At 38.7% G+C, this 25,529-nt stretch overlaps 1 protein-coding gene and 1 long non-coding RNA gene across 2 annotated transcripts in view; one reads left to right on the forward strand and one right to left on the reverse strand.

The window, feature by feature from the left end:
• Positions 1 to 25,529, reverse strand: part of LIN52 (lin-52 DREAM MuvB core complex component) — a 117,254-nt gene that overhangs the window by 38,310 nt on the left and 53,415 nt on the right. The window lies entirely within an intron of this gene.
• LOC117069356 lies at positions 3,515 to 24,550 on the forward strand. The gene is made up of 3 exons (XR_004431512.1): positions 3,515 to 3,627; positions 4,704 to 4,729; positions 24,510 to 24,550. It is a non-coding gene; the product is annotated as an uncharacterized LOC117069356 (long non-coding RNA).

A 25,529-nucleotide genomic window follows, 5' to 3' on the forward strand; every position in this document is an offset into this window, starting at 1 on the left:
AGTTCCTCTGTTGACTCTCCTTCAGTCCTAGGGGTTATCAGCTTTCTGCTACCTCTGTACACCTTTGACTCTTCCTTTCAGAAGTTAACCACTTTTCACCTAATTAACATTTTTTATTTTAAATTTTCCCTGTTCAGACCAGGCACGCTGGCTCACACCGGTAATCCCAGCACTTTTGAGAGGCTGAGGAGGGTGGATCACCTGAGGTCAGGAGTTTGAGACCAGCCTGGCCAATGTGGCAAAATCCCATCTCTACTAAAAATACAAAAATTAGCTGGGCATGGTGGTGCATGCCTGTAGTCCCAGCTACTTGGGAGGTTGAGGCAGGAGAATCGCTTGAACCCAGGAGGCAGAGGTTGCGGTGAGCTGAGATCATGCACTGCACTCCAGCCTGTTTGTTTGTCTCAAACAAACAAACAAACAAATAAATAAATAAAATTTTCCCTGTTCAAATTACTCCTGACTGTTCTTGGCTGATATGATTACCCAAAAAGACCAAATACATGAAACATAATGTGATACTATATAAGGTCCATCCCCAAATCCTAATGTTAAGACAATCATGAATATAAGGTTACCCAAACCATAAGTTCTATGTACTGAAAAACATAATGAGTAAAGAACAAACTACGTCAAAGCAAGTTCTGTATTTTGTTGAGATAAAATTACAAGATTAGTGGCTGACGAGAACGCAATAGATGAAATAACCTGATTATAAGAAAGCATTTAATATTGCTTCTCCTGGCAACTTCCTTGCAAAATTAATTAAAACTAGCTAGGATATATGAGTCTCATGAATTGAAAACTGGCCTCAAGACCACAAGGGGTGATTATAAACTGCCTTAAATCACACTGAGCAAAGTGTCTGGTAGAAATGCCCAGAGAGTATTAGATTGGTTATAATCCAGTATTTCCATTAGTGCTTGAGAAAGTAAAGAGTAAGTTAATTAGTGTTTGGTAGACTTTAACTAGAAGGGATTAACTGTAGAAGATTTAGAAAAATGGAAAAGATATACTTTTTTAAAAAGGCAAACCCTTTCCCTTTACTATGAATAATTAAAGAGTAATTTTCACCTAATGATCTTGAAATCTCCATATGCATATGGAACTACATAAAGTTGATAGTGAAAAATTAAAGGTTTTTAAATCTAGACTAACTAAGAACGGCAGCAACCTTGGGGACCTAATTCCTTTTAGTCTATAGAGATTATAAACTCCTGTAGAGAGAAGGGTATTTGGGTCCATAAATAATCCTTCACACAATTACATCATACAGCAGCTTGAGCTAATGCTAGAATTGTCCATTCCTTCTGAGGGCTGTGAGGGAAGGCTTTGTTGCAGGCTTCTCTCCTTGGCTTGTAGATGGCATCTTCTCCCTGTGTCTCTTTACACTGTTTTCCCTCTATGCATGTCTGTCTCTATGTCCAAACTTTTCCTTTATATAAAGACTTCAGCCATATTGGGATTAGGGCCCACACAATGACCTCATTTTAACTTAATTAGCTCTGTAAAGAGGCTATCTCCAAATAAGGATGAGGACTCCAACATATTTTTTTGGGGGGGACAAAATTTAACCCATAACAGAGATCTCTTAAAAAATCTGATAAAAGTCATAGAGACTCTCTGCTGAAAATTATACATGTACACACACAAACACAATTTCATAATTTTAAAACACATAAGGCCGGGTGCGGTGACTCACGCATGTAATTCCAGCACTTTGGGAGGCTGAGGCAGGTGGATCACTTGAGGTCAGGAGTTCGAGACCAGCCTTGCAAACATGGTGAAACCCCATCTCTACTAAAAATACAAAAATTAACTGGGCATGGTAACATATGCCTATAATCCCAGCTACTCAGGGGGCTGAGGTGGGAGAATTACTTGAACCCAGGAGGCGGAGGCTGCAGTGAGCTGAGATCATGCCACTGCATTCTAGCCTGGGCGACAGAGTGAGACACCATCTCACATACACACACAAAACCCACACATGAGGACTCTAGGTTAAGAACCATGGCTATAGAATCTGCCTGGACAAGACAGACAATTTGAGCATTTATCCACATATGTACAGAAACTTAAATCAGTAGTTGTGTAAGCAGTAACATTATACTGCAGATAATTCTAATGGTACTCTGTTACATATATATACAAAGACAGGCAAGAGATATTTTGTTGAATGAAGGTTATGCTAAGATCACCAGAAAGCTTTAGGAAAGTGAATTACCAAGAGATCTTCTCTTAAAAGGATAAAGTAAATGACACTATTTTATTTAAAAATCGTAGGGGTAACTTGGGTAAGATAATTTTTTAAGCTCAGAATTTCTGGCATTAAATCTTATAATTAAATAAAAAGATACACTCTATACTGAATATAATTAATACAAACAAGAAAACATATTTCACTTGCATTAATCTGCTAATGTTAAATTAGATTTAAAACACGTAGTTTATAATAGTTAAGACCCAACCACTAGGAAAACAGAGCTTTTAAATGTTTGCCTCCCATGGCCCCAGCAACCCTGTGTTAGAAAGAGCTCTGAGGCCCAGCAACACAGTTGGAAGCAGAGATTTGAGAGACCTGGGAGGAAAACTATAACCATCTGGATATAACATCAGTTTAACTTGCAACATAAGAAGTTGCAAGAAAATTCTGAAATTTTGTGTTATTTGGCTTTGAGTAACAGCATTCAAAATTATTAAGGGCCATTTGTGAACTATGGTGATAGAGTTAAATAAATTCGATTTCTGATCTCTAGAAATAAATAACTTAAGGCTGGGCGCAGTGGCTTACGCCGGTAATCCCAGCACTTTGGGAGGCCGAGGTGGGTGGATCACCTGAGGTCGGGAGTTTGAGACCAGCCTGACCAACATGGAGAAACCCCGTCTCTACTAAAAATGCAAAATTAGCCAGGCGTGATGGTGCATGCCTGTAATCCCAGCTACTCAGGAGGCTGAGGCAGAAGGATCACTTGAACCCGGGAGGCGGAGGTTGCAGAGAGCCGAGAAAGCGCCATTGCACTGCAGCCTGGGCAACAAGAGCAAAACTGTGTCTCAAATAAATAAATGAATAAAAAAAAAAAAAAAAAAAAAAAGGATGAAATAACTTACGACAGCAGTGGCGGGGGGAGGGGGGTGGCCACGCACGATGGCTCACACCTGTAATCCCAGCATTTTTTTTTTTTTTTTTGAGACGGAGTCTCGCTCTGTTGCCCGGCTGGAGTGCAGTGGCCGGATCTCAGCTCACTGCAAGCTCCACTTCCCGGGTTTACGCCATTCTCTGGCCTCAGCCTCCCGAGTAGCTGGGACTACAGGCACCCACCACCTCGCCCGGCTAGTTTTTTGTATTTTTTTAGTAGAGACAGGGTTTCACCGTGTTAGCCAGGATGGTCTCGATCTCCTGACCTCGTGATCTGCCCGTCTCGGCCTCCCAAAGTGCTGGGATTACAGGCTTGAGCCACTGCGCCCGGCCAATCCCAGCACTTTGGGAGGCTGAGGCGAGAGGATTACTTGAGGTCAGGAGTTTGAGACCAGCCTGGCCAACATAGTGAAACTCCATCTCTACTAAAAATACAAAAATTAGCCAGGCATGTGGCGCATGCCTGTAATCCTGGCTCTCAGGAGGCTTAGGTACAAGAATCAGTTAAACCTGGGAGGCGGAGGTTGCAGTGAGCTGAGATTGCGCTACTGTGCTCTAGCATGGGCAACAGAGGGAGACTCTGTCTCAAAAAAAAAGAAAAAAAAAAAGAGAGAGCAGTGATGATAGAAAGCACAGACATCTTAATTGTCTTAACAAGAAAGGTTTCCTCCATTGCTGCAAACAAAGTTAAATTATAAAGTGAATGTCCTAAGGGCAAATTGTTGAAAATCTGAACAGTATACCTCTGAAGTTGAAAGAAAGAATTGTGAACATTTGAAACACCATTTGGCAAAGGATGCACAAAGTCCTTAATCTGAGACCAAGAAGTTCCACATTTGTTCTTCCAAAGGAAATCCCCAGAGCCTCAGGCGTAGATCCCATAGAATGATGACACTACAGAAAGCCTGGATCAATGTCAGGAAGGCACTTTTTGAAAGCCTGAGAATTTGAATTTTATCTTGTAGGACCCAAGCAGACACAGCACTCTGACAAGAAGGAGTATGCTGAGCACGGTGGCTCATCCCTATAATTCCAGCCTGGGCAGCACAGAGCAATTCCATCTCCACACACACAAAAATAACAAAAAATGAGTCAGGTGTGGTGGTGAGTAGTCCCAGCTACTTGGGAGGCTAAGGTGGGAGGATCCCTTCAGCCCAGGAGGTCGAGGCTGAGGTGGGCCAAGTTTACACCACTGCACTCCAGCCTGAGTGACAGAGTGAGACCCTGTCTCTAAAATAAATAAATAAATTAAAAAAAATATATATATATAGCAGGAATATGCCATGATACACTTTGTTTTCAAAGAAGTATCTGTGATTAGCCAAGATATAGAATCAACCTAAGCGTCTATCAACAGATGAATGGATAAAGAAAATGTGGAGGCCAGGCATGGTGGCTCACGCCTGCAATCCCAGCGCTTTGGGAGGCCGAGGTGGGGGAATCACCTGAGGTTAGGAGTTCGAGACCAGCCTGGCTAACATGAAGAAACCCCATCTTTACTAAAAATACAAAAATTAGCCGGGTGTGGTGGCACATGCCTGTAGTCCCAGCTATTTGGGAGGTTGAGGGAGGAGAATCGTTTGAACCTGGGAGGTGGAGGTTGCAGTCAGCCAAGATCGCAACACTGCACTCCAGCCTAGGTGACAAGAGCGAAATTTCATCTCAAAAAAAAAAAAAAGAAAAAAGAAAAAAGAAAATGTGGTATACATACATAATGAAATACTACTTAGTCATATAAAAAAATGAAATTTGGTCATTCCTGGCAACATGGATGGAACTAGAGGACATTATATTAAATGAAATAAGCCAGGCACAGAAAGATAAATACTACATTTTCTCACTCACATGTAAAAGCTAAAAAAGTTGATCTCCTAAGTACGGAGTAGAATAGTGGTTACTGGAGGCTAGGAAGGGGAGGGGAGAGGTAAGGATGGGAGAGGTAAGGATAGGGAGAGATTGGTCAATGGATACAAAATTACAGCTAGATAGGGGGACTAAGGTCTAGTGTTCTATAGAACTGTAAGGTGACTATAGTTAACAACAATTTATTGTATATTTTCAAATAGCCAGAGGAGCAGATTTTGAATGTTCCCAACACAAAGAAATAATAAATGTTTGAGGTGATGGATATACTAGTTACCTTGATTTGATCATTATACACTGTATACATGTATCAAAATATCACCCTATAACTCACAAATATGTGCAATTATTATGTGTCAATTAAAAATAATGAAAGCGGCCGGGCGCGGTGGCTCCAGCCTGTAATCCCAGCACTTTGGGAGGCCGAGACGGGCGGATCATGAGGTCAGGAGATCAAGACCATCCTGGCTAATACGGTGAAACCCCGTCTCTAGTAAAAAATATAAAAAACTAGCCGGGCGAGGTGGCGGGCGCCTGTAGTCCCAGCTACTCGGGAGGCTGAGGCAGGAGAATGGCGTAAACCCGGGGGGCGGAGCTTGCAGTGAGCTGAGATCTGGCCACTGCACTCCAGCCTGGGCGACAGAGCGAGACTCCGTCTCAAAAAAAAAGAAAGCAAACAAAAAACAAAACCATAAAAAACAAAAACAAAGAAAAGAAGTATCTGTGGTAGCAGAGGATAGACTTTTCTCACCATTGACCATGCTACACACTTAACAGATGCTCAATTTATACTTGTTGATAGACTGACTATAGGAAAGGGTTATTAGAATTGTAGATTGACATGTAAACAAGGGTTACTCTAAAAAAAAAAAAATACTGGGCATTCACATCAACATAACAAAAGCATTTAAGGCTTGATGTTTGTTTTTTGTTATTGCTAAAAAAGGAATATTATAATCTGTAACCAAATAATGCCAATTCTTTTTTCCTATATTAATATGACTTTACCTGGCTTAAAATAGGAGGACAAAGCAAATCAATAACCTTATCTACAGGAAATAAAGCCAAGTAAAATTGCATCTAAAACATCAATGTTTATTTCAATCTGTAAGCCCTTTTCTTGCTTGGCTGTACAGTCTCCAATCATCCCTGAAATACAAGTGATTGGGCTCTTCTGGACCCACCAGTTAAGGGGAGGGAACATTTATCTACCGTCAATTCATGGGACACTAATCTCCTTCCCACTCCTCTGATTACAAGCAAGCAGGATGCTAGAGGAAAGGCCTCAACAGAAGCTTTAAAAATAAATAAATAAACCCAGTCCCTTCTGCTCCAGGAATACATAAAAGATTGGCATTAATACAAGAGAAAGTGATCTGCCCAAACAAAAGCCAATCTGAAGGAGGAGCAAACCCCACAAGCTAGCCCAGAATTATTGCTAGGAAGACAGCACACTTGTTAAAAATGTATATTTTAATTTTCTGTATTGCAAAAGGCTCCAATTTGCCTGGGGATCTAGCTAAGCTGCCATTTTCTACTATGACCAAGTCTAATCTTTATTTAATGGATTTAGCATCTATCTTTACTAGAGTGGTCTCCAAGGAAAATGGGAGGGGAGAATGAAGGGGCAGAGAAGAGACGATCAGATCCCCCACCCCCTTTCATCCATCCGGCGCTCATGTTTGTGTTCAAAATTCAATTACCTCCTTATTGATACTTCACAGAGATATTTAAGCTGCAAACATGAAGCCCTGATTTCCCAAGGGGCCATGCCCCTCTCTATTTCACTGCTCTGCTTCCCCCAGGGTGAATTCCTGAGGCGTCCATATTAATAGGTAATCAGTCACAATTCATTTATTAAACAGCTAGCAAGGTTTATCAGCCTGCCCTGATTAGCCCGAAGAAACCACTGAATTCCTAATTTATTTATGGAAATGTAAGTGTCTTTTTGAATTTCATTCAGGAGCTGCAGGAGTGTTTTGATTTTAGCACACTGAAATCTAACAGGCAGCAGCACAAGCAAAAAGCAAGCTTTCCAGGAAGAAGAAGAGGGGCTGCTTGGCACTAGAAGGCAAAGAGCCAGAGACACACACTGCAGAGATTCTTTTGGCCACAGGATTTGGGTCCACATAATCCTTGGATTAGTACTTATTTGATTGCTTTCTGTTTACATAAAAGAGTTTGAAATGTTGTCACTAGGCAGCCATTACTATTCACTGTAACAAAAATCAATCTCAGGGATGCTGCTTTTTGATTGGCAGAAAAGTGGCCCTTAATGGAGTAGAATTGAGGACCTCAGTGAGTTAAAAGACAATAATTCTTAGCAGAGTTAAAGCCAACACCAGGCTGGAATACAAACCAAAGCCACTAAAATAATACTTTTCAAGCATTCATCTTACACTAGTAACTAAACCAGATCCTGTTTTAATCTTGTATCTTCTAGGCTGCAGAGACAAAACAGCTTTGTGGATAATTTCCACAACTCTAATCAATTAGCAATTCACCCAGAATTGCCCATTACTAATTAAAAGGCCAATACAGATTAAATAAAGCTCTTAGGAGTAACATTAAAACCCATCCCAACTGCCCCAATAGGTGCAATTAGAAAAGAAACTGTTTCAGGGATATGAGCAGATCATATAACCTAGACTCTTACTTCTAGCCAGAATTAGGACTGGCTGCTTCAGAAAAATGATAAAATATAAAAAATGTGGCCAGTGTTTCAGATCCAACAAAGAATGATGTCAGTGCTTATCTTTGGTTAACCACAGTCAATATTTTCAAATCCTAATCTGCCTTCCTTATAGAGCTCATTATGATTAAGAGCAACCTCCACATATAGCCTAGTTTACATAGTGAAAAGCAAACCATAATTATGAGAAATACATCAGACAAATCCCAGCTGAGGGATATTCTACAATATGCCTGACTGTACTCTTTAAAACTGTCACGGCTATCAATAAACAAGGAAAGTCTGAGAAACTGTCACGCCAACATGAGCCTAAGAAGACATGACAACTAAATGTAATATAGTATCCTAGATGGGACCTGGAACAGAAAAAAAAAAACATTAAGGAAAAGCTAAGGAAATCTGAATAAAGTATGGACTTTATTGGTTCATTAACTATAGTAAATGTACCACACTAATGACAACAGGGGAAATTCCATGTGGGTTATATGGGAACTCTCCTTCTTAATTTTCCTGTAAATTTAAAAATATTCTAAAATTTATAATTTACTGAAAAACAACTAGTGACAATTTATAAACTAAATCAGAAGCTGGCCAAAACATAAATAATTTTTATGTTTTTACAAGAAAAGATATAGCTTTAAAAAATCATTTTCTGCCAGGCATGGTGGCTCATGCCTGTAATCCCAGCACTTTGGGAGGCAGAGGCAGGTGGATCACCTGAAGTCAGGAGTTCGAAACCAGCCTGGTCAACATGGTGAAACCCCATCTCTACTAAAAATACAAAAATTAGCCGGGCATGGTGGTGGACATCTATAATCCCAGCTACTCGGGAGGTTGAAGCAGGAGAATCGCTTGAACCTGGAGGGTGGAGGTTGCAGTGAGCCAAGATTGTACCACTGTACTCCAGCCTGGGCGACGCAGCAAAACTCTATCTCACAAAAAAAAAAAAAAAAAAAAAATCATTTTCCATTAAAAACAATATTTTTGGAATATTAAAAGATAACATGTTTATAAATGAAAATGTTCATATATACTTATTTATTTTTAACCTAATATGAATAGCAAAAATATATTTAGTTATTAGCATATTTAGTTACCAGTTTTAAATGTATTCTCAAGAAGATAACCCCATACAAAATATCAATGACTATTACAATGAATGGGAAACCCCCATAAAGCATACACACACAAGAAAAAAACAAACAAACTAGTTCTAACATTAGAATATAGTTGGGAGGGGTATCTGCAAATAAAATTATAATATATTCTCAAACCAGACATTAACATTCTTTAGATTCTTTACTGTGTTCCTCTCCTTGTCTGAATCTTCAAGAAGTGATTTGCATGTGCTCTGGTAAAGATAAAAGGTAGGCTCAGGTCAGGAGCACAACTCCTCCCCCTCCCAAATTAGTTATTGCATGCACTAGGATTCTGTTAACTACAAAGGGAAATACAATAATAAATTTTTCCACTAAGGTTCAGTGTCTTTCATTTAAGTATCTAATACATAAAAATACTATCTATGGTCCTGGCTTTTTTTTGAGACACAGTCTTGCTCTGTTGCCCCAGCTGGAGGGCAGTGGTGCGATCTCAGCTCACTGCAACCTCTGCTTCCCAGGTTCAAGCGATTCTCCTGCCTCAGCCTCCTGAGTAGCTGGGATTACAGGCATGTGCCACCACGCCCAGCTAATTTTTGTATTTTTAGTAGAGATGGGGTTTCATCATGTTGACCAGGCTGGTCTCAAACTCCTGACCTTGTGATCTGCCCACTTCGGCCTTGCAAAGTGCTGGGATTACAGGCGTGAGCCACCGCGCCCAGCTGGCCCTGGCTACTAAAATACTAGATACAGAAAAGTCAAAACTCAAGTGCATAATGGCAGGCATAGCATAATAAACTAAAAGCAACGGCTATGGAGTCAGCTGGCTTGGATTGATTCACAGCTCTTGAGCTAGTCCAGACCTTTGCTAACTGTAAAATGGAGACAATGTTCCAACTTACAGGGCTGTTGTGAGGCTTTAGAGACTATGTACCTAAAGCACTTAGTGAAGTACCTATTAGTAGGAACTCATAATGATGGTTGTTGAAGTAATGATTATCAATGTTTCTTAGCAGGCACCTGATGACTAAAGGCAGAACAGGAGGAAACAAAAGTCAATTGAACAGTATAAAAACAATGTAGAGCCCATCTGCAGAGTCCATCACCATTAACACAGCACTCTTTGCTCACTGCAGCCTCCGCCTCCCGGGTTCAAGTGGTTCTCGTGCCTCAGCCTCCCAAGTAGCTGGGATTACAAACACGTGCCACCATGCCAGGCTAATTTTTGTATTTTTAATAGAGATGGGGTTTCACCATGTTGGACAGGCTGGTCTTGAAGTTCTGACCTCAGCCTCAAGTGATACGCCCACCTCAGCCTCCCAAAGTGATAGGATTACAGGCGTGAGCCACTGCACTCTGCCTGACACAGCACTCTTAAATAAGACAATGCACCCATTTGATGAACTTAACAACCTGTGGGGAAGGCACAGCAGTTATTTATCAACTATATTTTTCACAGATGAGAAAAAAAAAACAAAAAAAATGGCAGGTTAAGTGATTTGCCCAAGGTCACTAGCTAATAAGGAGCAAAGTCAGAACTTGAATGTAGTTCTTCTGACTCCAACTGATTAGTTTGTTACTTGATCTCTTGTTCTGCACGATAGCCATGTTTCATCCTTTTAACTGGCTGATAACTCTTGACTTCTATGGCATGTTACTATAATCCATGTCAAATTCCTTACAAAACCCCTATATGGCAAAGAGTCTTAAAGCCCACCAAGCGCTACTATTACAAGAAAATTTCAACATTAAAAAAGAGAATCTATTCAAATAGCATTTGATTCATACTAAAATAACCAGCAAAACCAGACTGGTCAATCACTTTTTTCTTTTAATTTCTGCTCAACTGCATCCTAATCACCTCATTAATAAATTTCACTGACATCTTTGTACAAAGCAGTTAGTCATTATCTCAATCTTCCTAAATATAAGACAGGAAAAAAAGACACTGGCCAAATATTTTCCAAGTGTTCTATCCAATAATGCCCACTTAAAGCAATACTACCTTAAACAAACTTCCTCTTACTTTGTATGCTGTTGTTATTATCGCTTCATTCACAATAGTAATAACACAAATGGACAAAAATAATAAAATGTTCTTTCTGGTCTAATTATCCCAGTATGTGACTTTTCTTCATTCCCACCGAAAAAAGTTGCTATACCCCAGTATACCCACATTTTAACTAAAAACTTCAAAGGGAATACTGCCATCTACCGAATCACATTCATCACCACCCTTTCTCTATTCCGGTGACCTCAATTAATGACTCTGGGTATAAAAATTGTATTTTAAGGAGGCTTATGTTAAAAAACAAACCTCTAAGGCAGAAAAGGTTGTGTACATTCATAGCTGCCCATGACAAAAATACCTTAGAAAACAATTCCAGTTACTCATATCCCATTACATAAGGCCTGCTCAAGAAATATTTTGAAATCTGAAGCTTGGAGCAGGGGGGCGGGAGGGTTGGTTTCCTTCATCTTCAACATCTTCTTTTCCTAACTGGCTGGAAAACTACTGATGCTCAATATCCTTTTTTCATGAGCTTCCCATATCAAACCAGAAAGGCTTTAAGTGCTATCATTTCAATTTAAGGTCAGACGGGCTATTTAGCCCTTAGAGTGTATTCATTTTCGTTTTTATCTCAGTCACTATTTGTCTTTAAATATTTTTTTAGTTAATTTAAAAAAGTATAACATATGAACAGAAAAATGTACAAATCCTAAGGATACTATGTAACAACCATGTATAGGTACATAGAGAATCATTACCAGCACTGCAGAAGCCTCCTCCTCAGGCCCCCTCCCAGCCATCATCATAACCCCAGTGCAACCATTATTTGGATTTGTATCACCATGGATTAGCTCTGCTTGTTTCTGAACTTTATAGAAACGAAACTGTACAATATAAACTCTTTTGTATCTAGCTTCATGATTCAATGTTATATATATTCCTGAGATTCATTCATATTGTTGCATGTAGCAACAGCTGGTTCATTTTCATGGCTATACAGTATTCTATTATGTTCTTGTATAATAAATTTTTGCATTATTTATTCATTCTACTGCCAATTGATTTGAGATTGTTTCCAGTTTGGGTCAATTAAAAAATAGTGCTGCTCCAAACATTTTTGTATATATCTTTATCTTTCAGCACACAATGTATGCATATGTATTTCTAGTGTACATAGCATAAAAATTACTGAGGCATAGGGTAGAGGTATGATCAGTTTTAGTAGATACTGCCTAACAGTTTTCCAAAATGGTTGTACTGATAATCATCTGCCATTTAAAGCCTCCTATTTCTCAGCAGGGGGACAATCTTTTAACTATAAATTGTTCTTAGTTAAAAGAATTTGAGACACTTAGAAGCAGTATGAAGCACTTAGGGAAACAGAGATTAGAGAGCTGCTAAGATCGTAACACAAGACCTTTCCAGACTCTTGGTCCCCCTTGAGGACTATGACCTGGAGTCTACGGGTTGGTAGAAGCCTATTTTGCAAACAGAAGAGTCTGTATCCCACATCACTGTACCCTACAGCCAATTTACCAGTAGATTTCTTTCATCTAGGTTCTCCTAAACACTCTCTAACCCTAATCAATAACTCAGACTCCCAGATAAAGATATTATATATTTTAACTATAAGCTGAATTATTTTAGTTAGAATTCAAAGGCATTTTTATATCATTCTTTCTTATCTGATTGCATGGAATGTGTTTTGAAGGAAAAGGGTTTATGAAAAACAAGAATATTGCTGGAATTGAATCGGAATTACTATAATGGCAACCCCTCCCCCAATAATTCTCCTATTTATAGTGACAAAGACCCTTGTCAATAATGTGAGAATACCACGCATAACCTCATTCATGTACCTATCAGGCCTGGTACAGTCTTATCTCATCATGATGTCTCAACTTAAAGGCAAATAGGAGACAGCTGCCAGAATATTTTAATACCTATGAATTTAGAGAATTGCTTTACATCAGTCTAATCGTTTTGTAGAGTTATAAAAATATCTGCTACAAAAGTGATGCTACAAGTATGTGTCCTTATGTAGCTGAGGGTTATAAAACACTGCACAGCCCTGGGTCAAAGTCGGCCAAGCCAAAACTGATATACATCAGTGTTGCTGTGAATTTTTAAAACTGTGCTGCCTAATCATTCCAAAGAACTCTTACTCATTTAAATAAGAATTAGCTGCAATAGTAACCAACTACTTCGGTGCTTCAACAATAAGTTGTGCCCACTGAAAATTCAGAAATCATCACCGCACGTCACAGGAGTTAACATTTAACATGTAGAAGAAAAACCCCAAAATATTTAAAAATTAGGGGGTTTTTGTGACTCTGATAGGTAGTAAATCCATTCACCATGGGAAATAGAAATAATCAAAATCATTGTCAAGGTGCAGGTCAAACTCATCCTAAGCCACAGACACTTGATAGTGGCTTTCTTATCTCTTTGTTGCCACTTACAGGATTAGCAGGGTAAAGCTAGACAGGCTGTTGCATGGCCCAGTGGCCAAATTATGATGTAAAGTTACTTCGCCTCCTTAACATACTGATCTATATGTGGAGGAATAGACAATCAAGCAATTTCTTTTCTGTACTAACAAACTGGGATACTAACAAGGGAAACGAATATGAGAAAAAAATAATTTTTGCAGGTTAATCAAATAGCAACTGCTATATAAAATACTACATTTTACATGGAATCTTACAGCAAGAAGGAAACCAATTTGCCACTGTTGATAAGTAGGATTTGTTGTTGTTGTTCCAGTTTATATTCCACTTTTTTTATAAGACTTTTTCCAAACACCTTTGGCCTACTGTGGGCTCTCATTTCTGTCAACTTCTATGCCCCTCGAGTAGCTCAGTACATATGCTCTTGTACTGTGATCAAACTTTTTATACATTTGCCTTGTCTCTCTAGTCAGATTATAAGTGCCGTGAGAGGAGCTTATGTATTTTTGACACCCAGTGTCTAGCACATTGGTTTACATAATAGATATTTACTTACTATGATAATATCAAAATCCTAAGAAACAGATGTGAACCTTTGGTGGGGTCCCAGATGTTAACGTAAGTACTGGGGAGGATCAGGAGGTTATTTCCAATCTATTTTGCAAAAGAATAAAGGGAAGAGGAGAGTTAGAAGGGACTTATTCATGAATTGAGGAAAGTGGAATATAAAATCACTACATGTTAAAAAAAAAAAAAAAGGCCTTTGATTAGGAGCAGGCCTATAATAGACTTTGTCAAATCTTTCTGGGCTTCCTAGATAGGTTTTATTTTCTTTTTTCTTCTTTTCCCATATAACTTTTAAAAACTTGAGATATAATTCACATAGCATAAAAGTCACCTTCCCCCACTTTAAAACTGTGAAATATACATAACATGTTCCATCTCAACCATTTTTAAGTGTACAGTTCAGTGTGGCATTAAGTGTGTTTGCATCACTGTGCAACCAATCTCCAGAACTTTTTCAACTTGCAAAACTGAAACTCTAATTGTTAAACAATAACTCCCCCATTCCTCCCAGCCCCCATTCTACTTTCTGTCTCTGTGAATTTGAATACTCTAATTACCTCAGATAAGTGGAATTACATAGTGTTTTGTCTTTTTGTGACTGGCTTATTTCACTTAGCATAATGTCCACAAGGTTGTGTGTCAGATTTTCCTTCCTTTTTAAAGGCTGAATAATATTCCATTGTATGTATCGACTACATTTTGTTTGTCCATTCACCCGTCAATGAACATTTGGATTGCTTCCACCTTTAGGCTATTGTGAATAATGCTATTATGAACACAGGTGCTGTGAGTTCAGGCATAAGTCACCACACCCGTCCTACCCAAGTACTTTCTTGATGGTATCTTTGAAGCACAGAAGTGTTTAATTTTAATGGGGCTTGTTCTTTTGGTATCATATCTAAGAAACTACTGCCAAATTCAAGGTCATGATTTATGCCTATGTTCTATAGTTTCAGCTCTTACATTTAGGTCCATGATCCATTTTGAGTTAATTTTTTATATGATATGAGGTAGAGGGTCCAATTTTATTTTATTTTATTTTTATGTGGATATTTTGTTTGTTTGAGATGGAGTTTCACTCTTATTGCCCAGGTTGGAGCGCAATGGTGCGATCTCGGCTCACTGCAACCTTCACCTCAGGGATCCAAGCGATTCTCCTGCCTCAGCCTGCCGAGTAGCTGGGATTACAGGTGTGCGTCGCCATGCCCAGCTAATTTTGTAGTTTTAGTAGAGATGAGGTTTCATCATGTTGGTTAGGCTGGTCTCAAACTCCTGACCTCAAGTGATCCACCCACCTCGGTGTCCCAAAGTGTTAGGTTTACAGGTATGAGCCACCATGCCTGGCCTCATGTGGATATTGTTTTCCAGCACCAGTTGTTGAAAGAGACTACATTTCCCCCATGGAATGATCTTGGTGTCCTTGTCAAAAACCAATTAACTGTAAATATGGGGGTTTATTTCTGGATTCTCAATTATATTCCATTGATTTATATGGCTATCCTTATGCCACTACGACACTGTCTTAATTACTGTAATTTTGTAGTAGGTTTTGAGACTGGGAAGTGTAAGTCCTTCAATTTTGTTCTTTTTCAAGATTGTTTAGCTATTCTGGGTCCCTTGCAATTATTTCCATGTGATTTTTAGGATTAACTTGTCAGTGTTGATTTTTCTGTACTTTATCCTTAAGAAGGAAACCAAGTTATTCTGAACAATCAATCTATAATTGTTACTAGTATCTGAATTCAAGTCTTTAATATCTGTGGGCTTCCTACTATGAAGGCATGAAAGTCAATGTAACCCAGGAGTTTATATGCAATTTTGCTTAGGAACAAATCTGAACAGCACACACTGAAGGATCAATTCACTTAGCTGGCCAGTGAGCCTAGTGGTCCACCCAGTACCTGCATCCCACCATGGCTATGATATTCCCGAGCAGTACTCTCACATGTGATAAAAATAACATTTTACGGAAACTGAAGAGAACTAAAAGGAATTTGGAAGGCATACTTTTCTTAGGGCTGGCACAGATATATGACATGAATAGTTCCATAATGTATCCAGCCATGTGTGGGAACGTTTTAACAAGTATGCCAGCTTTTATCAAAAACGTTCATCAATACAGAGAAAAATACATACTTCTCTGAAAAGGCAGTGATGATGATTCAGGAAACATGGGATTTATGACCAAAATGTGATTTGGGAAAAAATAATGAAAGGGGAAAAGTAAGCACCTATGTGTTATGTACCAAGTATGGTAAATGTTGGGAATTCAGTGGTGAAATCTGCAAATACCCAGATATCCTCATAGAGCTCTATGAGGGAGTTTAAAATCAGATTTGACTATTTCACGTTATAGAATCTGCAGTCTTTATGAAAAAATCAAGTTTTCCCTACTAATCTGAAAACCCTAAGACATAAAAAGAATGTCTTTCCAACTATTGGTAGTCCAGTAAAAAAAAAAAAACACCCTCAGACACAGGGCAAGGTGTTTTGGACTGGTTTCAAAAACATTTCATGTTTTGTCTCTTAGAAGGGCCCAGAAACAAACAAACAAAAACACAAAACACTTAGTGCCAGAAATGTCTAAGCTTGAATTTCAAGTTCTCCCCACTGTGGAAAATGTGGAAGGCTATCCTTAACGGCTATCATTCACAATTCTAAATCCTTAAGTGATGTTCCTTCCTCTGAATACTTCTGACTTTTCGACCAGACTGTAAGACACAAGCTCAAGGCATTTGACTTTGCCACACTTTCATTGTATCAAAAAATGCCATGGACAAAGATAGCAAACTTATTAACAGGCAGCTTTAGAAGAGGTACATCCTTGATTATATAAGGATTCCACAGAGAATCTTTTACTGGAAATCAGGTGATCCACAAGAGTGGATGCTTACTGGCATACTGTAAGGAAGGAGGCAGTGTATAACTTTAAGACTATTTTCACAGGCAATGAAGAAGAATACAATGTTAATACTGGAGAGGCAAGAGGTTGGCAAAGGTTTGGAGGGCACACATAAAAGTGATGTGGGAGAACTGAAAAAGCAAGAAGACTCACAGATGAGTTGGCAAAGAATGGCAAAGATGACACTGAAGAATTAGAAGAACTTTTTTGGGTTTTTGTAAATTTAGTCAACATTCTAACAGAGAAACAGCTAATTGACACCATAACTGCTTATGATCAATGGATAGAGCTTTAACTGCTAAAATTTGCACTGACTTCATACCATGGAATAAAAGCCAACCACAGTTACCACTCAGAGTTCTTTAGAAAGAAGCGATCACTTCACAAAGATTCCCTCTCAGAATACTGTTTCACAGTGATCTCCCTTATCTCTTCTACCACGTGCCTTGTTCTCAAGGTTATTGTTGAAGTGTCACTTTTTCTGTGGCTCAGTACACACTTCATGATCTCAACCACAAAACTCATGATCATCTGACATGTTGAGTTTGAAGATTCAGATAAGTTCCAGTTAACATTTCTATTTGTAATTAAACATATTGCAGCGTAACACTTACTTTAGTGGGAGAATACTTTAGTTACTTCTAATTATAGAATAATTCATACCAAAGGCCCAAAGAGTAACAATTTTTTTCAACTGTACTTTTCCACATTTTAGAAGGAAAATGATACACTATGAGTTATCACAAACTTGGAAATTTGTAAAGTTACCTCATGAATGTCAAGGTCCTATCTTGAAAGCAACAAGTTGACTCTCTAATTTACCACAGAAGTGCCAGGTGTTCATTTTATAGGTAGATTTCATAGATCTTATATTTAATCAGAATTTGTTAGAGTTACATTTCTTAACATCTTACAATCTCTCAAATGTTGAGAATACCAGAAAAAGAATCTTTTTTGCTGCATTCTTCCTAGGAGAGACTGAAATAATGTGATGGTTTAAAAATAATTTGAGGCTGGGCACAGTGGCTCACACCTGTAATCCCTGCCTTTCGGAAGGCCAAAGTGGCAGGATTGATTGAGCCCAGGAGTTCGAGACCAGCCTGGGCAACAAAGTAAGACCCCTCCCCAGTGGCTACAATTAAAAAAAAAAAAAATTAGCTGGGTGTGGCTACCACACCAGCTACTTGAGAGGCTGAGGCAGGAGGATCCCTTGAGCCCAGGGTCAACGCTGTAGCGAGCCATGTTTGTACCACTGCACACCAGCCTGGGTGACAGAGCGAGACCCCCGTCTTTAAAAAAAAAAAAAAAAAAAAATTTTTTTAAGAATAAAACCTTGTCATGTGTGACAACATGGATGAACCCGGAGGGCATCATGTTAAGTGAAATAAGCCAGACACAGAAAGACAAATACTGCCATGAGCTCACTCATATGTGGAATCATATAAGAAAAAAAAAATTGAGATCATAGAAGCAGAGTGGTTACCAGAGATTGAGAAGAGGGGAGAAGAGGGCAGGGGAGGAGGATGACGAGAGGTTGGTCAATTGGCAAAAAATTATAATTATACAGGAGTTCTGGTGTTCTGTTGCACAGCAGGCTGACTAGAGTTAACAGTAAGGTATCATATATTACGAAATAGCTGGAAGAGAGGCTTTTGAATGTTCTCACCACAAAGAAATAATAAACGCATGAGGTAATGATATGCTAACTACCCCGATTTGATCTTTATATAACATATATGCATTGAAATGTCAAACTGTACCCCATAAACATGTAAAATTATAATGCATCAATTAAAAATTTGAAAAAATTATCATTTGTATAGTTAAAAAAATCTTCACAGTAAATTCTTTGTTAAAAAGTGCATCTGCTTTTTTGGAGGGCTGTGTGGAGACAGAGGCTTCTCATTCTGTTGCCCAGTCTGGAGTGCAGTGGAGCAATCACAGCTCACTGCAGGCTCTACTTCTTGGGCTCAAATGGATCCTCCCATTTCAGCTTCCCAAGTAGCTGGGACCACAGGGGCACACTGCCACACCTGGCTAATTTTATTGGTGCTTTTTAGCAGAGACAGGGTCTTTCTATGTTGTCCAGGCTGGTCTCGAACCCTGGGGTCAAGTGATCCTCCCACCTTGGCCTCTCAAAGTGCTGAGATGACAGGGCGTAAGCCACTATGCCCAGCCTCATTCTGTTTCTGTCAGAGTAAGAGAGTATAGAACATAGAAGTGTGCAAAATAAGAAAGACGTTCTGTTAAACTATAGGTATTATGCACAAAGCCTGTAGGAAATTGATAATTTATACTATGAAGTATTTTCCTATTTCAAATGCACACCCCACTTGTCCTATCTTCAGGGAACTGATTTGTGTATGCTCTGGACTCATTCCATAGTCTATCTGTAGTAAGAAACTGTATCTGAAATTTGTCTATTTGCTTATTAGGTTTAGTCTTCTGATGGCTTATGGAAAGTCCTAACTTAATTTGATCAGAAAGCCAAAATGTCACCAAGAGGAAGCACAGGTCCAGGGCTGAGCAAAGGTTTTCTGTAAAGAACCAAACAGATTGAATGTGGCCCATTCAATCAAAGGTTAGGTTTGTAGGCCACATTCAGTCTGTTTCAGATTCTTCTGCTTTTGTTTTTGTTTTACTTTTACAGCCCCCAAAAATGTAAAAAACATTCTTAGAGAATACAAAGAAAGGTTGCAAGCCATAGTTTGCTGACCTTTGGTCTAGATCAGTGCTGTCCAGTGTGGTAGCCATTAGTGACACGTGGCTACTGAGCATTTGCTAGTGTGACTGAGGAATTAGATTTTAAATTTTATTTATTTTTAATTAATTTAACTTTAAACAAACACATGCAGTTAGGGCTACTGCTTTGAACAGTTTAGGTCTACAAGATCGCCAATAGCCCAGAACAGTCCCAGAAATCTATGTATACCTGCATCCCATGAATCTAATAAAGGCTTGGACAAGAAGTTAAGGATTGGCCATCAATTCAAATGACTAACATCAAGGACAGGAAAAACACTGTATAAAAAGTCTGAAACAAAACTAGTTTGCATTTTGCAATTTAGTAGTACATCTCTTCAATAATATTTGGTCAAACTTCAACTTTGAAGTGTTGAGAATGGGACTAAAGAGCTTTGAGTTAAAAAAAGGCTTGCAATGCTCCCATCTTTGGTGGATGTGGAATTTCTACCATTCAATTTGCATACAGATTCTCTTATCAAGACAGACGCAACTAAAATTAAGTTTCTGTTTGACTGAGAAGACAACTGATTTCTCCCATCGCTGACCTGAAATGCTCCTGGAAAACTGCTTTGCTTCATTCACCTCACTGCCACTCCCAGCAAGGCCCTTAAAGTTCATGAGGCACAAACTTGCTTTGTTAGCCAAGCTGTTACACAAGAAACCTAAGTCCTCATTTCCACGTGCTGACAAATCATTTCCCAAGTCCATTAATGCATTCAAAACTTGATTCCTGGAACTTCTGAAGTAGAAAATTAGGGGAGAAAACACTCATTCAACTTTAGAGGAAGCCGCCAGTCAGTGCCTTGGACAACACTCATCAAAGGCCATTTGTTTTCCCCACCTATCTGGGACAGAATACTTCTCATTTAACTAAGCAACAAATTAAAAGCACACAGTGGGGTGCATATCACTACACATATGTCCAGCTAATGATGCATGACAATACTCACACTACCTCACCCCTAAAAGTTTTACCTCTAGCATATCTTATTTTAAAACAATACTGGACTAAAATGTAACATTCCTGAAGAAAGGAAAATCACTTCATGTAAAAGCAGAGTTTGAACTATGGAACGCAAGTCAGTGGATGCAACCTGTTTGTATGGTAAGGCTTCATTCGTAAGGTCCAAGTCAAATTATCTACAAAGAGTCTTGAATTGGTACATTCATATGGTTAAATCCTATGAAGCATTTGGAAAACAATGAAGCAGATCTATGTGTACTGCTATGGAAAGATATCCAAGATATGTTGTGGGGTAAAAGATAAGCGACAAAACAGTATGTATATTATGACTGCATCTGTGTATGGTAATGTATATAGACTTTACTACGTACAGAAAATGTCTGGAAGCATCCATGGAGAAACTGTTGGTGGCAGTTATCGCTCATAAATTCAGCACATAAGGATTTTACTTTTCACTTTATATCCTTTCATGTTATTTTAAAATATTCTTAAAATCAAGAGCTTGTATTATTTGTATAAGTTTAACATATTCCTTTAAAAGCACAAAGAGATCTTTGCAGTGGTTTCCTCCAGAAACCACTTCTTTACTATTACAGTGTTGATAATTCAAATGAATAAGTTAAAACTACTCCTTTTGTAGTTAACATCATTGTAATGTTCCTAAGATAGCTTTTATTAATGAATTTCCATGGGGGACAGAAGAGAAAAACGCACACGACGGTATTACAAAACAGAAAAAAATAAGGCACTTGCTAGGACAAGGCAATTGGGCCTTGATAGGACAAGACAATCCACAAGTGCCAACCAGCTCCTGAGCCATAGAGATCTCAGGAGAGCCATCACATTTCAATTACCATCACTAACATTACTTATTATTTGGCCTGCTCCAGTCCCTAAGGAAGGCAGCTTGTGATGATAATACCCAGCCTCTTCTTGTAAAACAATTCATTAGGCAAAGCAGAACAGCTGGGGAAGCCACGTGCGGGTTCTTAAAGCACCGCCCCAAAGGGACCTCTGGCCCAGATTTCCCTTTTCGTGAGGGACAGCCACCACCCCTCTGACAGCTGTAGAGTCCTCCGGGGACACTTCAGGTTTAATCAGTACTTCCTGCACTGGAGAGGGTCATTTGATTTCTAACATAAACTAATGGCAATCCTGCTTTCAGCAGGTTACACCAGACATCAGATAAGAGGCTTTAGGGCATTTTTATCTTGTTCTAATGCTCGAGAGTTAATGAGGCAGCAAAAGATATTGTCATAGAGCCCCGGTGTAGCTATATTATCCAATAAACGGGCTCTTTCCAAGACAGGTTTAATATGGATCGAGGAGGTAAAGAAGGCTAGCTTAATATTGATCCTATTGAGAGGATGAGAATCCAGTCACCATAAGTAGGGCAAAGTCATGCACATTCTGCAGTAGACAAAGTGCTACAAGAAGGTAAGGAGTCGCCTTTAAATACTAACAGTAAAATGCTGCTTTTTACATTTAAAGCAGCAAAACCCTACTAAATTTATTTGGTGTTTTCAGCTAAGCTATTTTTAAAAAGCTTTTAAGTGAATCCATTTTTGTGTTTTTGCTGAAAAGCGTTCTTAGGAGTTAAATTTTAAATTAGTAATAAAGCTACTGTCGCTTTATATTAATTATACAATCTGTATATATCATAAAAGAGAGGATAGCTTTTTTACTAGCTATGAAGCACATTTTATTACATTAAACCGTAAAGACTGCCTTTAACTTCTAAATATCACCACAGTCTACCTCATATGGGTTTCAGAAATAATTCAATCATTCATTCAACAACACCAATAGCCTATTATAATCAAGCCTGTGTGAAACACAGTGAAAATAAAAATAAACTCTTGGACTCACTAGTCTATGCTAGTTGCATAAAAGAAAATATTACTCTAGCTATATTTTTCTTGTATCTTAGAATCTGTTTTGGTAAACATACAGAAATCAGAAATCCAAGTGTTTCTTTTCTCCATACTAGAAGTATCTATAGCAGGTTCTACTCAGCAATTTTAAAAACTGACCATTTCTTGAGTGGCTTGTTCCCTAAAGATGAAAAAGAGCTGAGATTTTCTAATATTTATTTACTTGGAGAAATAGACAAAGGGAGGGGAAAAAAACGGTATGCAAGATCCCTTAACAGGACATGTTGGGCACGCAGTCACTCTCATTTATGGAGCACCAAACAAGCTTAATGTGGTAAAGAAAACAAGATCACTAAGTCCATACATGCACCTGTAAAATCATTAATTCTGAGCTTCTTTCTCAACATAACCGTCACCTCACATCCTTCTACTGACCCCACTGCTCTTGCATAGGTCTCTCGTCCTCTGCTATGGCAGAGAATATTGGCTGCCTATTCCAAGATCCATGTTCCCCTTCCTCTGTATTCACCACCTTTTTCACTACCAAAATTGTAGCTCAGAATAAACGATTACATTATTTTTCAGCCAGGCCAGGTGATTTAGTTCTGCGGGACTTCCAGGAAGGCTGCTTAAAAAGAAAAGTGTCAGCTGTGTGGGATCCCTTTTTTTCAATTAAATTAAATTAAATTCCTATCCCACCTACTTCTGGCCCACAATTCAGGCACGATGGCTAGAGCTCTAGCGTGCATAAACTATATTTAGGATGGAAGGATGGAAGCTTTAGCCCTTGATGACACCTTTGGAACTGCCCTACATGCTAGGTGCATCTACCTCCAGCCTTCCTTTTTGTCGAAAAAAAATGCTACCTTGTGTAGGCCACAATTATTTTAGATTTCCTGTTATATATGCTTGTACTTTATCATAATTAACAGACTATATATTCACAACCTTTTCGCCTATGTAACCCTGATAGTAGTTTAAGTTATCAAGTTATTAATTTCAAAGATGCTTTTTTTTTTTTTGAGGCAGGGTCTCACTCTGTCTCCCAGGCTGGAGTGCAGAGGATAGAGGGTGGGGTAAGGGTGGGATTACAGCTCACTGCAGCCTCACTCTTGGACTCAAGTGATTTTCCCACCTCAGCCTCCCAGGTAGTTGAGACTACAGGCTTGAGCCACCTCGCCAGCTAATTTTTAAATTTTTCTGTAGAGATGGGGACTCAGTATGCTGTCCAGGCTAGTCTTGAACTCCCGGCCTCAAGTGATCATGCCACCTTGGCCTTCAAAGATGTTTTCACACCACCTTAGCAAACAAAACTGAAGTTTTATAATGCATATCTCAGTTCCCCACTAAATTGTATTCTCCTAGTCACAAGGGCTTAAAATCTTGAAATCACTTTGACTCTTCATCTCTCTAGTCTGTTACAATTTATCAATTTTCCCCCCAAAATATCTCTTATCCCATTCTCAAAAATTCCTTCCCATTCTGAAGTGTATTCTTTCCTCTTATATACAAATATTAGACATCAAATTCTACTTCAAGTTTCATCTCTTCCAAGAGGTATTTCCTGGATTATTTAGCTCACTTTTCCCTCTTGTTTTCTGAATGTGCAGAACACATGCTCAGAAAGGGAGCATGGTGTGAAAAAGGTCAGATCAGGCAGAGCTGTAAGGCCAAGTTCAAGGTTTTTGACTTGATCTTGAGAACAATGAGAAGCCGTTGATAGATTTTAAGAAGAAGGGAATGAGGTCACATGTCAGTTTGTGTTTCAAAAATATGACTCTGTGGAATAGAGTAGTTACTAGAGAAAAGATCAATTCTACAGGTAATTCAATTGGAAGAAGGAGAGAATATCAGAAATAAAGAAGCTTGATAAAGCAGGCTTATTGTAGAGAGAGAACTCAAAACTCAATATTCTAGAAGAAAATGATAGTCATTTGAGTAAACATATGTTCACCATAGGAAAAAGCTGGTAAATATTTATTAAAAGAGCTACTGTGAGGCAGGGCGCGGTGGCTCATGCCTGTAATCTCAGCACTTTGGGAGGCCAAGGTGGGTGGATAACGAGGTCAAGAGTTCGAGACCAGCCTGGCCAACATAGTGAAGCCCCCTCTCTACTAAAAACACAAAAATTAGTTGCGCATGGTGGTGTGTGCCTGTAGTCCCAGCTACTGGGAAGGCTGAGACAGGAGAATCACTTGAACCCAGGAGGCGGAGGTTGTGGTAAGCTGAGATGATGCCACTGCACTCCAAGCCTGGGCAAGAGAGCGAGACTCCGTCTCAAAAAAAAAAAAAAAAAAAAAAAGAAGAGCACTGCTGTGCAGAATTTAGTGTTCAATGTTCTCCTATCAAGAATGTAATGGCATTTACAATGCCAGAACTTGGACTGGATCTTGGTTTTAATAAAAACGCTACACAAGATTTTTAGGGACAATTGGGGAGGTCTGAATGTGAAAACATTAGATTGTTTTTATTATTAATTTTTGTTGGATGTGATAATATTATATAGAAAACTATCCTTATTCTTAGGAGATGTATTCTTAAACATTTAGGGGTAAAGTGCCATGATGTCTGAAATTTACTTCTAAATGGCTGAGGAAGAAGAGAATATCACATGTAATATAGATTTAAAAATCTATATTCATGTATAAAATATACACATACAGAGTGGGGTTTACTGGGTGATTAAAATTTTTTCATAATGAACTGTTGGAAGAAAAGAAGACTTAATGACTTTTCTTCTTAATTTAGTGAAGAGGGGCTTCTTTCCTGACCTATTTGTGGCATTGATATTCATTTACTTGATAATTTGAAATAAGTGTTTTAAAATCTATAGTTTCAAGGAAGTCTGGGATTTTAAAAAGTAAAACACCACATAAGGATTTTAACCCAAGAATTATCCCTTCTACAAGTAAACAGATCAATACTCCAACCCTCCCTTTAGTTTCAAGCCTGGCTACTATTGTATTCCATTCTCAGTCTGATTAAAGGGGCAGCTGCCGGTCCTCTTTCAACCTGGAGACATGTGATTGAATCATTCTCTAGCATCTATATTTATTAAACCTTTAATACAAAGTTATCAATCCCTCTTGCAGAGTCATTTCAAAGAATAGTAGGTACACAATTTATTATCCAAATAATATTTTATTGTATTTTTTTAAATGACATTTTCCTCCAACACTGTGAGACTGTTGGCTAATTAAACCCTTGTTTTTACTGAACTTGACAGCT

This window comes from Trachypithecus francoisi, unplaced genomic scaffold, assembly GCF_009764315.1.
Source record: "Trachypithecus francoisi isolate TF-2019V2 unplaced genomic scaffold, Tfra_2.0 Lachesis_group3, whole genome shotgun sequence".
Taxonomy (NCBI): domain Eukaryota; kingdom Metazoa; phylum Chordata; class Mammalia; order Primates; family Cercopithecidae; genus Trachypithecus; species Trachypithecus francoisi.